Consider the following 13,449-nt stretch of genomic DNA (forward strand, 5'->3'; position numbering starts at 1 on the left):
CGCACGTTTGCTATTAAAAACAACGTATGTGCCCTTAGGTATAGCTAATCATTTAAACATCTCTGTGGAATTTGGGGGAAGTAGCCCCTCTGTACATGGATGGGATCCCATTAAAACATACAGCTCAGCATCAGGTGCTGAACCATCCTGTGAATATCAGAGTTGATGGTGCTTTATGCAGAAGCACTTGAAGGTGTCTTTTGGAGAAGGTAGAAGGAACCCCCTGGAAGGATGGGTGCAGGAAGGATAATACACATCTGGGGCTCTTGTTTGGCTCTTTCAGGCTCTTACCATATTGTTAAGAGTGCTTGTTGGAATATGTGGACAAAAACTTGAAGGTCAGTGCTCTACTGAGCTATACATGCTATCTTGATTAGCAGTGGAGTGGGAAAATTACTCTGGCCTGAAAAATTATGAGGGTAATTCTGGCTCTATGCTGGAGGAGGCAAAGGCAGAACAAGGAACTCAAGTACATTATTTCAAGGTCCAGTAGCCTGTTAAGCCAGGATAAAACAAGTAGGCTTTAATTAATGGAAAGTTTGGAAAAACAAATTTGGTGCTGTTGTCACATAGCCGTTGTATTTTTGGAAGTGGGAAGATACCTGTCCTTAAGTTTCTTCCTTTTTATTGCTGCTGCTCTTCCTGCTTCAGTTCAAGCGTAACAACTGCTATCTTGGGAGCCACTGATGGTATATGCAGTTCCTTTCTACTACTGGAGAACTCTGAACCCCAGGACTTAAATATTATAACAACTTTAGTGCTAATGGCAGCAGCTTTGGAGGAGAAAGGTTTTAAAATTGTTGAAATTGATTTTCAGAGTGCATAGAAATAATGCAAGGTAGTAATTGAGGCAATGTTTTTTTTTATTTAAAATCATTATTGCTTGTGTAGGTGCACCTTTTTTCCACCAGTAAGGATTTTCAATTATTAGAAGTTAGAGACCACAGATTTTTCCAGAAGCCTAATAATTATAATGGAAGCATGTCTGTGTCTTGGTCAGGGAGGACACAAATTTATTTAAGACAAGTTGCTGAAGTCCTAGTCTGACTCAGAATGCCAGCATGGGTGAGAAGGCAATAACCTTTGCTCCCCTGTAACCTGGGTGGGAAACCATCTCCAGGTGGAGAGTTTTCTTCCAAAACCCAAGAATATCAGGAAGGTACTGCACAAATAAAGGTTGAGTCAGCCAAGGCCTGCTTATCACGTCAGCTAGTGATTATGCTGTGATATAAATCACCTTGGGCTATGAGTACATCCAGTGCGATGGGTTTGCCTGTGGCTGCACTTAAGAAATGTGTGTGAGCTCAAATGCGGGTTTGGGGTTTTTTTTTCTGCTATTTCTGAGAGCACTATAGAGCATAGAGCTTTTTGAGTGCAAAGTACGTGGAGAGTGTCCTGCACTTGGGGTTAAATGGTGCTGTGCACTTTACTTCCAAATCCCACTGTATTGCTTTTTGCTATCTGCAAATATAGTGTGATCTCTTGAAACTGCAGTGTGAACCTCCATCTGTAACGTGAATTTTCTCATACTTTTTAAAAAATATTATGCTTTCTTTTCTTTTTTTTTTTTTTATTTCTACTTCTTCTTAATTATAGTGTCAGAGCAGTATTATAATAGAGTCATAGAATATTTTGCATTGGAAGGGAGATCTAGTCCAGCCCCCCAGCAATGGGCAGACATCTTCAACTAGGTCAGGTTGCTCAGAGCCCAGTCCAGCCTGGCCTTGAATGTTTCCAGGGATGGGCTGTCCACCACCTCTCTGGGCAACCTGTTCACTACCCTCGTTGGTAAAAAACGTCCTTTTCTAATGCAAACCTCTTTTAGTTTAAAGCCATTATCCCTTGTCCTGTTGTTATGGACCCTGCTAAAAGGTCTGTCCTAATCTTTCCTATAGGCTCCCTTGAAGTACCAAATCACCAAAGTGATTGGATAATATAAATATTGCAGAATCAGATAAATCAACCTCCTGTCTCATGTCATTGTTGGCTGAAACACACCGACAGAAATAATAAACCATCATAAGGCCACAAAAGATGAATGGTTAGCAATCAGTGATTATTTATAAACTTAAGAAAAACATTAGTATAAGCAATTGCTATAAATCAAACGACTCTTTTCTTAGCATACAGTTTGTTTAGATCCATGAATCATTGAAGTTAGGTGGGTATTTCTGGTGATTTCACTACAACAAAATTTAACTTATTTCTTTTTCTTGACAGGAGTAAATGGGAGATAATGAGATTTTGTTATCCTCTCCAATCAACTTGTGTTTGCAATTTAAAAACCAAAATTCCTAGGAACCATTGAATTTTTTTTAATCCTGTATTTCAAAACAAATGGTTACCCTATCTTTTAAATCTTGAGACCTGGCTGCTCGGGTGGGGGATGTGCTTTTAGAGAAATAGAGAAATCTGGGTATTTTGAGTACTGTCATTGCATGTGGTGTGGCTGCTGGTGCCCATGTGCCCAGCTCTGCAGGTGAAAGATCAGTGTCACAAATGAGAGCTATGCTACTTGCCGAGTGTTGACAGCTTGTCATTATAGGCAGTGTTTTTATCTCATGGCTTGTTGAAAAGATTTAAAAATGATCATAATCTCTTTCTTCAAGTGTCTTGGGAAACATTGGCATTTTTTCTTTCCAGATTCAGGGAAAAAAAAAGACACTCTACATTTCATTTGTGCTGAGTTTGCAGTTATTTTACTGTCTCGGTCGGATTTTCATGACGTATCCAAAATCATTAATCTCCTGTGGAGTGAAAGAGGATGTGAAGAAAAGAAATGGTGAGGGTAGAGGAAGGATGAAATGGTAGTTAAACAGGTTGAGCTTTTCTTGGGTTTAGGTGGGGTGTTCATTTTACTACAGCTATTCCTGTTGTGTAGGGGGTGATGGGAATATGTAAGAAGAGTGTGGTATTTGCTCAGCTGTGTGGCAAGAAGGAGTTGTATACCAGCTGGTTTTTCTCTCTCCCTTTAAGTGGGGCTATAGAATTTTTTTGTTGAATGCATAAGTGTGGCCATTCTGTGCTCTGGGCATGCATGCTGGGCTGCTGGAAGTTAAATTAGTAAATTAAATCCAATAACATAAACACAAACCCAAGCAAACAAGTCCCCCGTAGGGTGCAGGCAGAGAACACCCTTCATCCTCTGTCATCAGAGGAACAGGGCTCTTTGACTTGGCTCCCACCTTTGTTTGGAGGTTGCTGTGGTGATGAATAATCTTTGCAGAGGGTGTGTGAGAGGGAGTGTGCTCCTGCCTTGGTTCTGGCAAATAAAACAATGCTGCTGACTGCACAGCTTCTCACTGCAGCATCAAAGCACATATCCTGGCAGTGGTCAGCTGCTCCCCAGAATAAGTTAAATAAAACCTCTGTTGTCTTAGAGTTATTGACACGGTGTAAATCTACTGGTCACTTCCCCATGTTTCTTTCATACCAGGTAGCAGTAGGAGACTGGGTGGTGGCAAACCAGCAGCTTTTTTCCATTGCATGGAAGGGGAGTTGCAGGGTAGCTGATAGGCCTTATTTGTGCAAAAGTTTATGACACTGAGCTTTGTCTCATCACCTGGGCTTAAGGAAGGATAGTAGGTAAAGAAATAGACTGGCAAAGGAACTCTTTAGAAGGAAGGAGGGAAATAGTATTATCCAAGAGGGCTTTCTTTTTTTTTTTTTCCCCTCACCATTGCAAGATTACTTTTTCTATACTGAGGAAAATGTTGTTTCTTTTTACTCTCCCATTATCAGTAGGTATTAGAACAAATTATTATTAAATTTACCACTGCTCAAAATAGGTATGTTTTTCATTCTAAGATAAAAAAATCTGATCTCACAACTGCATATTGATTCAAAAGTGACTTTGTGAAAATTAGAATTCTGCATGAGCATTACATGCTTTCTTCATGAAATCCCAGAAATACCAGTACATTTTGTTGGTACGGATGTCTGAGATGTTATAAATATCTCTTCTAGATAAAGAACTGCCTTCAAGAAGATCTTGGAAACTTCGTTTGTTTCCCCCTTCCTAGAAAACCCTAGCAAGGGTTGGCAAGATTGTACTACCACCTGAGGCAGCTCACAGGGAATTTTCCTCCCTGCACATTGCCCTCATTCCCGATGTGTGTGAAACTGCCCTATATAGAACTTGTAGGAACTGCTCTGTGAAAAATTGAGTCACTCAGGGATGATCCAGTGGCCATGACGAACATTGAATTTTAAAATGTCTATTTTTGCTGCTTAATTCCTGAAATAAGAAAAAAAAAAAAAAGTTGTGAATTACTCAGCTCTGTATCAGCTCCCCATCTCTTCAGAGACCATCATAACGGGTGATTTCATTTGTGAGGCTACGTACTTTGGAGGTGTCCCTCTTCTTGACTGCAGCCATACTGAAGGACCAAACAGGAAGATGAAAACTTTTTAAAAGCATTAAGGCTGCTTGCAGTATTCAAAATGAAGGTGGCCAAGGCAGGTCCCTACCTATCCATTGCATGATTGATGGGTCTTCTTGCTGAATTAGAGCAGTAGGGGAAATACCCTCCTCTCTCTCCAGCAGTTTTTTGAGGCTTGTCATCTTGAAGTTTTCCCCAGCAGAATTTAAGCATTCTGTCAGCTCCCTTTAGTGGCTCATTTAGTTAAAATCACCTTCAGTAAGGAGTATTTAATTACACCTTCTGATACCTTATTCAGGCAGCCCTCCTGGATTTTTGAGAATCTGGAGAATGCTGCTAATAGAGTGGAGCCAGCATTTACAGGAATAAATTAATAGCAGTCCCATAGCTATGCTTTTTACATCTGATAATTCTCCAAGGCTAACATTGTACCTCTCATACTTCTTCAAATTAATTTGTTCCATTTCAGCTCAGTCTTTTGAAATATTTTGTGATGAATGAGTTCGCTGTACAAGCCGGTGATCAGCAGCAGCTGTTCATAGTCATGCATTAAATTGAATCCATCTGTCATTGGGCTCTTTTAAAGTGTGAGTTTCACATTGTCAGGGGACCTGATTACACCAGAGCAGTATCTGGGTACTGTTTGCCAAAAAGAAGAGAACAAATCAAAACAAAGTGTGCTTGGATGGACTCTGGGATACCCCTGCAGCCTCATCTGTAGAGCTGTGATTCAGCCTGCTGAGATGAGAGCACAGTGGTTACATGCAGCACTTCTGCACTCACGTGCAGATTGGTGTTCAGATGTAGGCTGAAATTAGGAGATGACCTGCAGTAAGCTTTGTAGAAATCATGTGGTGCTTGTTGTTTGTTTTTAATCCTGACCCTTTAATGAACTTCATTGCCAGCTCTTTACAAATTTTGATTGTAGCATTGTTCTTCAGAGCTGAAAGGGAAAAGTCATGTTTTATTCAAGTCAGCAAAAGGAGACAACACAGCTTTTTTTTTTTTTTTCTCTTCCCCAGTATAAAAGCATCATTTTTTTTATTTTCATTTACAAGTAGAGGAAGGGGAAATGTGTCTCCTGAGGCTGTTTTGCAAACTGCATTTAAGGCAACATTTGAAAGTAACAAATGGTTGTTTCCTGACTGCATTAATTGTTCTTGTAATTTTAAGTGAAAGCTTCAGTCTGTAATGTTCTTTGTAAATTACATACTGGATATGGAAACCAGCTGATTCATGGCCTACATTCTGTTGGTCTTATCCAGAGGTAACTTCTCTTGTTTTCCTTCTCCCACTTTGTTCCTCACCAAGACTTTTGTGGCAAGGACTGGGCTCGTGCTGGGATGTGTGTATAGCTTTATGGAAAAGCATTCCTTACCAGCACAAGTTTTTTTCCCCCAGGTATGTAATTTTCCTTACATCATTTCACTTTAGGAAAGAAAACTTCCTTGGAGAAGCAGAGCAGTGGTACAGCCTCCTTCACCACCGCAAAAGTCTTATTTTTGTAATAGGAGAGCCATATTTTATTTCTAGGCTCTGTTGTGGTCTCCAGACACAGATACTACTCACTGTTGGTGATCAGATAAACATGATTTCACATTGCCCGTGCCATCAGGAGACCTGATGCAGTGGGGAAAGTCCATCCATGTTTCCCTGCCATGACCTTCTCTGTGCCATGAGCACTCCTGCTATGGAGTCTGCAGGCATTGCTGCTCAACAGTGCAGCTGCATTGCTGCTGCATTCCTGGTGCAGGGCTGAGCCAGCCCTTTAATTAACACTAAATTCAGTGCTGGCAGAAGCAGAGAGAGGGTAAAAAAAAAAAAAAAAAAAAAATACACTAAAGCAGAACACCCACACTGAGCTTTGTGAGCTTGTGTTTCATGTCAGTTGAAGTGTCTCTGAAGTGAAGTGTCTGTTGTCCTATGGCAACAGAGGAACCTCTTTGGCTTTTCTTTGACACATAGAAAGCACCACTGCATATAGTGGAGAGCCTGTTTTTGCTGGGTACCTGGTAAATACAGATGATTTTTTTTTTTTTAATGGAAACTCAGTGTGTTCCACAAAGAGAGGGTGAGAGTTGCACTTTGGGTGAAGAGACTGATTGATGTTGGCTTGTGTTGAGAAAATATGGTTGACAGAAGGAGTCAAGACATGCTCTTTTTTTTTTTTTTCCTTTTTTTTTTCTGTGGAGTACATTGTTTTTCCTGCATGTGTTTAATCAGGAAAGTTATCAGGGGAATGCCATTGCTTACTAGCTGACAGTATCTTGTTATCTTCCTTTAAAATACTTAATGGTGTTAAAATATAGTTATTAAGATTTGGTACTCATTTGCACATACTTGCACTTCGGACTTTGGATTATAAACATGCAGTATCTGTAAATTATCTGTGCAGAATAAGTGTTCAGTCCTTCACCATTTAACCTAATGAGCAGTAAAAGCTGTGCATCAGTGAGTGTATGAAAAGCCATGTTCTGTGAACCCATAGATGAGCATGTCCCTCCTTGCTGGGAGTGCTCAGACCCCTGAAAAGTGCAGCTGATTGCAGCTTTTCACACTTAACGTGATGGGCCTGAATGGAAAGAGTTAGCAGGAGAGGCAAGAGGAAAACTCTTTTCCTTCCCACATAGAGAAATGGAGGTGCACATGGAGAACCTACTGAAAGGGACAGAATTCCCACATCAGAAAGAGCCACGTGGTGTGACATCTCCATGAAGAAGCTTAGGGGGTGTCTGTGCACAGCATCAGCCCACTCAGCTCCCACATCCCTCTCCAAGATCACAGAATTGCTGAACAGTTGGGGTTGGAAGGGACCTCTGCAGATCATCCAGCCCAACATCCCTGCTAAAGCAGGGTCACCTCGAGCAGGTTGCACAGGATCGCGTTCAGGCGGGTGTGGAATGCCTCCAGAGGAGACTTCATCACCCTGTTTCCAGTGCTCTGTCACCTTCACAGTGAAGAAGTTTCTTCTCATATTCAGATGGAATGTCCCATGTTTCAGTTCAGGCAGGGCATGCCAAGCCCATCACTACATTCATATTTGAAGAGGCAGCATTGGTATCAAAGAGGATTATGAATTAAATCCTTGATACCTTGTCTACACTGTACTGATCACTAAGGATCAAATGATTAATTTTTAAAACAAGGTTCTTTTCCTTTGGCTTTTTCAACTACTTTTAAAAATGAGCTTTTTGGCACCATGGTATGCTGTAAGCAGAAAAACTGACTGGTGTTCGGATATCTCTGTATCTCTAGTTTCTTACTTGAAACTAGCAGAGTTATATATTTTGTGATTATCTGTGACTGAATACGGGTTTAATCACTGAGATAATAAATAATAATGGCCAGTCTTCGCGAGCGAAGATCTGGGGAAGGTCTTTACACCTTCCAGCCTGCGCATTGGATTTTTTAGGTGAGACACAGTGTGCGCGGAACTGAGTCCACCCTTTAATCCTAAGGTTCATCTGCCGGGGCCAAGCGAGCTTGGACGGTGGCAGCGAGGTCCTCAGGACGTAGGTGGGTTGCCTTTAAGGGCTAACGAGCTCCATCAGCCCGGGATTGGCCCTGACTGGGAATTGAACCCGGGCCTTGGCGGTGACAGCGCCACGCCCTTACCACTAGACCACCAGGGGCTCCAATCACTGAGATAAATTCATAGCATAAGCAGTACGAGTAGTGCTGTGTAAAATTTCAAGTTTTTTCTGATTTTATTGTATTTGTAGTTGCAAGTAGCACTGATTTAATTTTATATCTGATTTAATTTTTATTAGGTGTGTATGTGTGCTGGTTTTGATTAAACCATGACAGAACAGATACTCTGTTCTTGCAAATGCAGAGGTGGGAATGGGATAAGGAGCAGACAGCACTGACAGAAGAGTTTTGTAGTCTGTTACTTGCTACACCTCTTAGTGAAGGTCTGAAACTGTAATGGTTGAATCAGTAAGGATGTGATAGACAGCAAAACATTTTGAAATTCCTAGCAACCTGATTTTGATGTAGTACATTTTTAGTAGGTAATCCTGTGCCAGCATTATTAAATTTCCTTGGTTTCTATTGTAGCTATTATAACAGAAGCTAAAATACTCCATGTCATTTGGAGATGGAAATTCCTTCCACTTTATTTATTTAGAAATTGTATATGAAAGCTCTGTTGATGTATAGAAAATGTAACATTATGAAAATGTTTTCTATTATATATTGTTGCCAATATCTTTACTGCAAGATTTCTTCTTGGTGCAGCCTCAGTTGCAAATAGGAGAGTTTACTTTTTTTGGGAATTCCTTTTGGTAAGTGAGGTGGAATATAGCCTGCTGTAAGCAATGCAGAATTTCTTACTTCTTACTCCTTACTCTCTTATCTACTGCATCTGGGATGATTGAGAGGGAAAAGCAAAAGTCTACTCTGTGCTATTTATTCAGTCTGTATTCCCTAAAAACACTCTCTAGTAGTATACTGTGTTACCAAGTAGCATCTGTCATGTAGTAACAATGAGCTAAAGGTTACATTTGTTTCCAAATTAATTACTAGATTTATTTTACTGGAGACAATTTACTTTCGTCTTTTCCTTAGTCAAACACTACTGTGATAAAGTTGTACCATGTGAAATTTCACTGGGACATATGATATTTGCTTTTTGGCAAAAAAAGAAAAACCAGTGGCACGACTATTCTGGGTGAGCAGAAAAGCCACTGCAGATTGACACTTTACTGACACCTCAGCCACCTGCTGAATACTGAGCTGTAGCTCTTTGTGATGGTGCATATGTGCATTTTAAGGAGACACAAAGCTATGTCCATTTCTTCTATACCTACCATCTGCTTCTATTTGTGGGCAGCGCATCTCAAGTAAGTAAGTAGCTGCATTAGGAATTATCTCTTGTTTTCTTTAAGGAGAGGAATGCATGCTTGTAGTCATTGATGTGTCTCTTGCTATTGGTCTCCTCTTTGCAACTGCTCACTCAAATGTGTGTAGTAGTCAGTGAGAGAGGGCTGAATCCTACTCTGTGGTTTCAAAGAATAGCCACTTTCCTGCTGGTGTAATTTACATTTCACTCCTCAGTAGTTTCTCTGCAGTTAGATCACAGCAAACCTGCAGTTTTGTGTCACAGGCTACTCTGTTTGAAACTGGGTATGTGGCAAGGCACCAATTTATTGTGAAGCTCCTAATGTCATAGAATGATAGAATGGTTTGGGTTTGAAGGGACCTCAAAGGTCATCTAGTTCCAACCCCCCTGCCATGGGCAGAAACACCTTCTACTGGACCCCATCCAACATGGCCTTGAACACATCTATCCAATTTCATCCCTGTCTGTTGTCCTTTTTGCAGCTTAATCAAGAGCCCATGTTAACATACTATGGCTCTTGCACAGATCATGCAACACGTGCCCTGTGTAACACAGGGCTGCATCAAGGTTCTGTCTTCTGTGGCTTAAAGCATTTTGGGTTAAGAGGATGCTGCTGCTCTGTTACTTTCTTGGTAAAGTGAATTGTTGATAAATAAGGATCTGATTCAACTGACAGCTTATACAGTATTGATATGTTCCTATGAACCTGTTTCTGGTAGTGTAGAGCTCCCCAGACTGCTTCAGGAACCCAGGCAGGTGCAGCTGGTTGCAGCTAATAATTACTATAACAGAGGTGAAGTGCAGAAAAAATACACTCTATAGCAAAGAAGGAAATGCAAATTCCCTCTGTGAAAAGGAAGACTAAAGTTCACGATACTGGCAAGGCATTGATACACCTGTACAGTTTTATAACGTTGGAGTGCAAGCACCAGTTCAAGGTTTGTTTTTAAAGAGGAAGGGTATAATTCTTACTTTGTTTTTTGTGCTGATCACTCTTCAGGATGAGGAACAGACTTTATCTGTCTAAAATTCTTAGTGACCATCACAAAGGTCACCTGCTGTATGTTGTGGTCAACCAGGTAGCATTGGCTGCTAACAAATGCAAAATATTAAAGCAGATGGATCAAACTGGAGTCATTATAGTTGTATATGGCAGAGATGGGCACATTTTTTTCTTATTTGTTTCCCATTGTTTTTTCTCATTTAAATTTTTTTTTGTTTCTCATTGTTTTTTCTCATTTTTCCTTGTTGTGTGAATTATTCTTGTCGTTCTTAAAACATTTTTGTATGCTTAAAAAAAAAAAAAGGCAGAGTATTTCTTTTACAGCTGGTAAATTGTTTCTCATGCTTCTTACTCTTGTTTGGAGAAGAGGAGGTCGAAAGAAATTCAGTACTCCTTCTGTCCTTTATTATTGCTATTTGTCTTCTTAAAATAAACAAACACAAAACCTTTCTACTATTTCTCACATTTTCAGTTAAACATATATTTAGAATTCATTATCAATATGAACAACACAACTAGCTGTTGTAAGCAGCTGTAAGCCACAACCCCCTTTCCCTGATTCCTGCTTTCTATACTTCTTGGTGCTCTGTGTGTGTGTATGTGTGTGTGTGTGTGTGTTGGAATTGTTTTCTCCACTCTCTCCTCACTGGGCTTATTTCCACTCTTTACTGGCAAAGGAACTCTTATTATTGAAACAGAAAAACCTTTCAGGTGCTGTTTACAATTTATTTTAGAGATAAAGTTGCTGAAGTCTTTTACTGTTTTGACATTCCAGCTTTGGTCTGAGCAGCTGCCATCTACTCTGGGCTTTTCCTCAAAATTATGCAGTTGAGCTCACTTCCCACGTGTTTTTAACCAGCCCTTTAGTCTCCTGCCTTAGTACCTAACACCTGGGTGACCCGGCAAAGCAAAGCTTTGGGGGTGTGTGTCCTGTCTGACTTTCTGTTGCGTCCAGAATACATGCAGCCCGTCACTTGGTGTTCTGAATTGTGCTGTGCTCAGGTGTTGGGTGCTATGTTTGCTGTTGAAATAGCACAGCATGACCATGTGTCATAGGTACAAAATGTGGGGTGAACTTTATGGTGTACGTAGGAAGCAATAGGTGTGGTCCTGAATTATATACTGCTCCTACAGATCTCTTTAGATTCAATTCCTTTTGACAAGTTTGATAGGGATTGAATAGGTGCAGTTGAAATATGGGGTCCTGGCATGATCCATGTTAGTGATTTTATGTTCTTGGTTTTAGTTATAAACAGTGTTCAAAAATACAGGCATTGAGGTTTTTCAATGCGGGCTGGAAAATGTAACCCTCCCAGTAGCATTCAGGTTGCTAGAAATTCTCTCTGTTCTCTGTTCTGTTTTGTAAATTTGGATATTTTTTGTTTTCTTTCAAGTTACATGCTTTAAAAATTACAATAAGTAGTCAAGTATACTTTTTAGAAGTCCTTATCACTTATGGTATGACAGAACAGTAAAATTGACCTTGGTACTGGGGGCTTTGAAAAGATTGCAGTAAATGTCTGGATGTTTACCTTGTAAAACTGCATTCTCTGCTTTGAAATATTCAGTGATTTAGTGCTTTGTTGATAGTAAATTCATGTTGCTTCAGTTAAACTGCTGGGAGTAGCCATACTGCGATCTTCTTCCCTTTTACAATGTTGTTCACTGCTGTAAAATGCTAATGCAATGGCTAGGTGTTGCACAGAAACAAGGTAACCCTTTACTTCGTAAAGAAAATAATTCTTGGTCAATGCCCTTGGAAAACTCAACAAGGAATGTCATACAGTACTTCACTCATAGAGAAGATTGATACCTGTTTGCTGATATGCAAAGTGATTTGTCATTCAGGGAAGACATAAAGCAGCATCTCGAGTGTAAGGAATGCCTGACTGTGCCTTGAAGCATTTTTTTTTAAGGTGGAGGTCTGAAAGAATGTGGTATTAACTATGAGAGAACGTGTTGTTTGCTGTTTGATGATTTTAATGGTCTCAATTGTTGATTGTCGAAGTAGGTAGCAGGGTGTGCAACACTGATAAACCTTAGTCTATTTGGCCTGTGAGTGTTTATAGCTTATCATCACTAAAGGGTCTCATAAAAGAAGGTCTTTGTTAGGAATTTAAAGCACTGATATCACCTATACTTTGCAGAACTTCAGAATCTGATTGCTCTGAGATGATAAAAGTATGATTGTCACAACAGTCCTGGGCTTCAAATAAAACTTGTTTTATTTTACTAATAGAGTCCAGCATGGGTTGATTTTAGCTGTGAGAACACAATCTTAATCCTAAGGATTTGCTTTATAAGTGTTATGATTTGTACCAGAAGTTATGGCGTTGATTCTAACTACTTTCAGCATGTAGTTAAAGCTTAGGGACAATGTGTACAGTTGCAAGCACATCCAGCAGTAGAATACTTAAATGTTTTTGAGGTTTGTGTCAAAAGACTTGGCTTAAATCTGATCTGGATTTTTTTTTTTTTTTTTGCTGATTATATATATAAATCAAACTGGAAATAGTGAAGAATCTCTTGTTTTGGGTACTGGCCTAAAATAAAATTGGTTTTCCATACTAAATTTCACTCTGAATTGTCATAACCATTGAGAGCAGGCACGACTGTTCCTAGTTTTAGAGACTGGGAGAAGGGGTCATTGAAGTATGACTTAGTGAGAGTCCAGAGTGAATCTAATTAAGGGGAAGAATGAGACATGTCCCTCTTGAGAATTTTTTTTTTTTTTTAATGGAAGATAACCTGTTTCACAGATGATGTGTGCAAATGCGTCTGGGACATCTCCAAGGTGGCAACAAGTAGTGTTGCCTCTGGTCAAGGCAAAGTCCTGAAAATGATGGGTGCACTTTTGTTGAGCTGTGCCCATGAGCTGTGCCCATGGCATGTGTGACACTTGCTGTGGTTTCAGGAGCAGCTTCTGTATGTTCAATTCCATACCTACGGACAGCTGTGGATTACTAAAGATGCCATACTCAGGAGAGCAAGAAAACCCTTCTCTCCTATCAGAATATTTATAGCTGCCATATTACTTGTGGTTATGTTTGTGCTGTATAAATTATTACAACATTAACATATTCATATGCCATTTACTACTCAAATGCTAATAAGACAAAACCAGAAAATTAAAGCATGGTAAAAGATCCCATTTTATTTTTTAAACCTTTGATATTGATATTTTTTGTAAATACAGAAAATGCTTTTAATTATATTTTAAC

The 13,449-nt window shown here is 39.8% G+C and overlaps 1 protein-coding gene across 13 annotated transcripts in view; it reads left to right on the plus strand.

The window, feature by feature from the left end:
- Positions 1-13,449, plus strand: part of EPS8 (epidermal growth factor receptor pathway substrate 8) — a 135,723-nt gene that overhangs the window by 34,230 nt on the left and 88,044 nt on the right. The gene's annotated exons all lie outside the window — the stretch shown is intronic.

This window comes from Myiozetetes cayanensis, unplaced genomic scaffold (assembly GCF_022539395.1).
Source record: "Myiozetetes cayanensis isolate MyiCay16 unplaced genomic scaffold, myiCay2020 scf3, whole genome shotgun sequence".
Classification (NCBI taxonomy): Eukaryota; Metazoa; Chordata; class Aves; order Passeriformes; family Tyrannidae; genus Myiozetetes; species Myiozetetes cayanensis.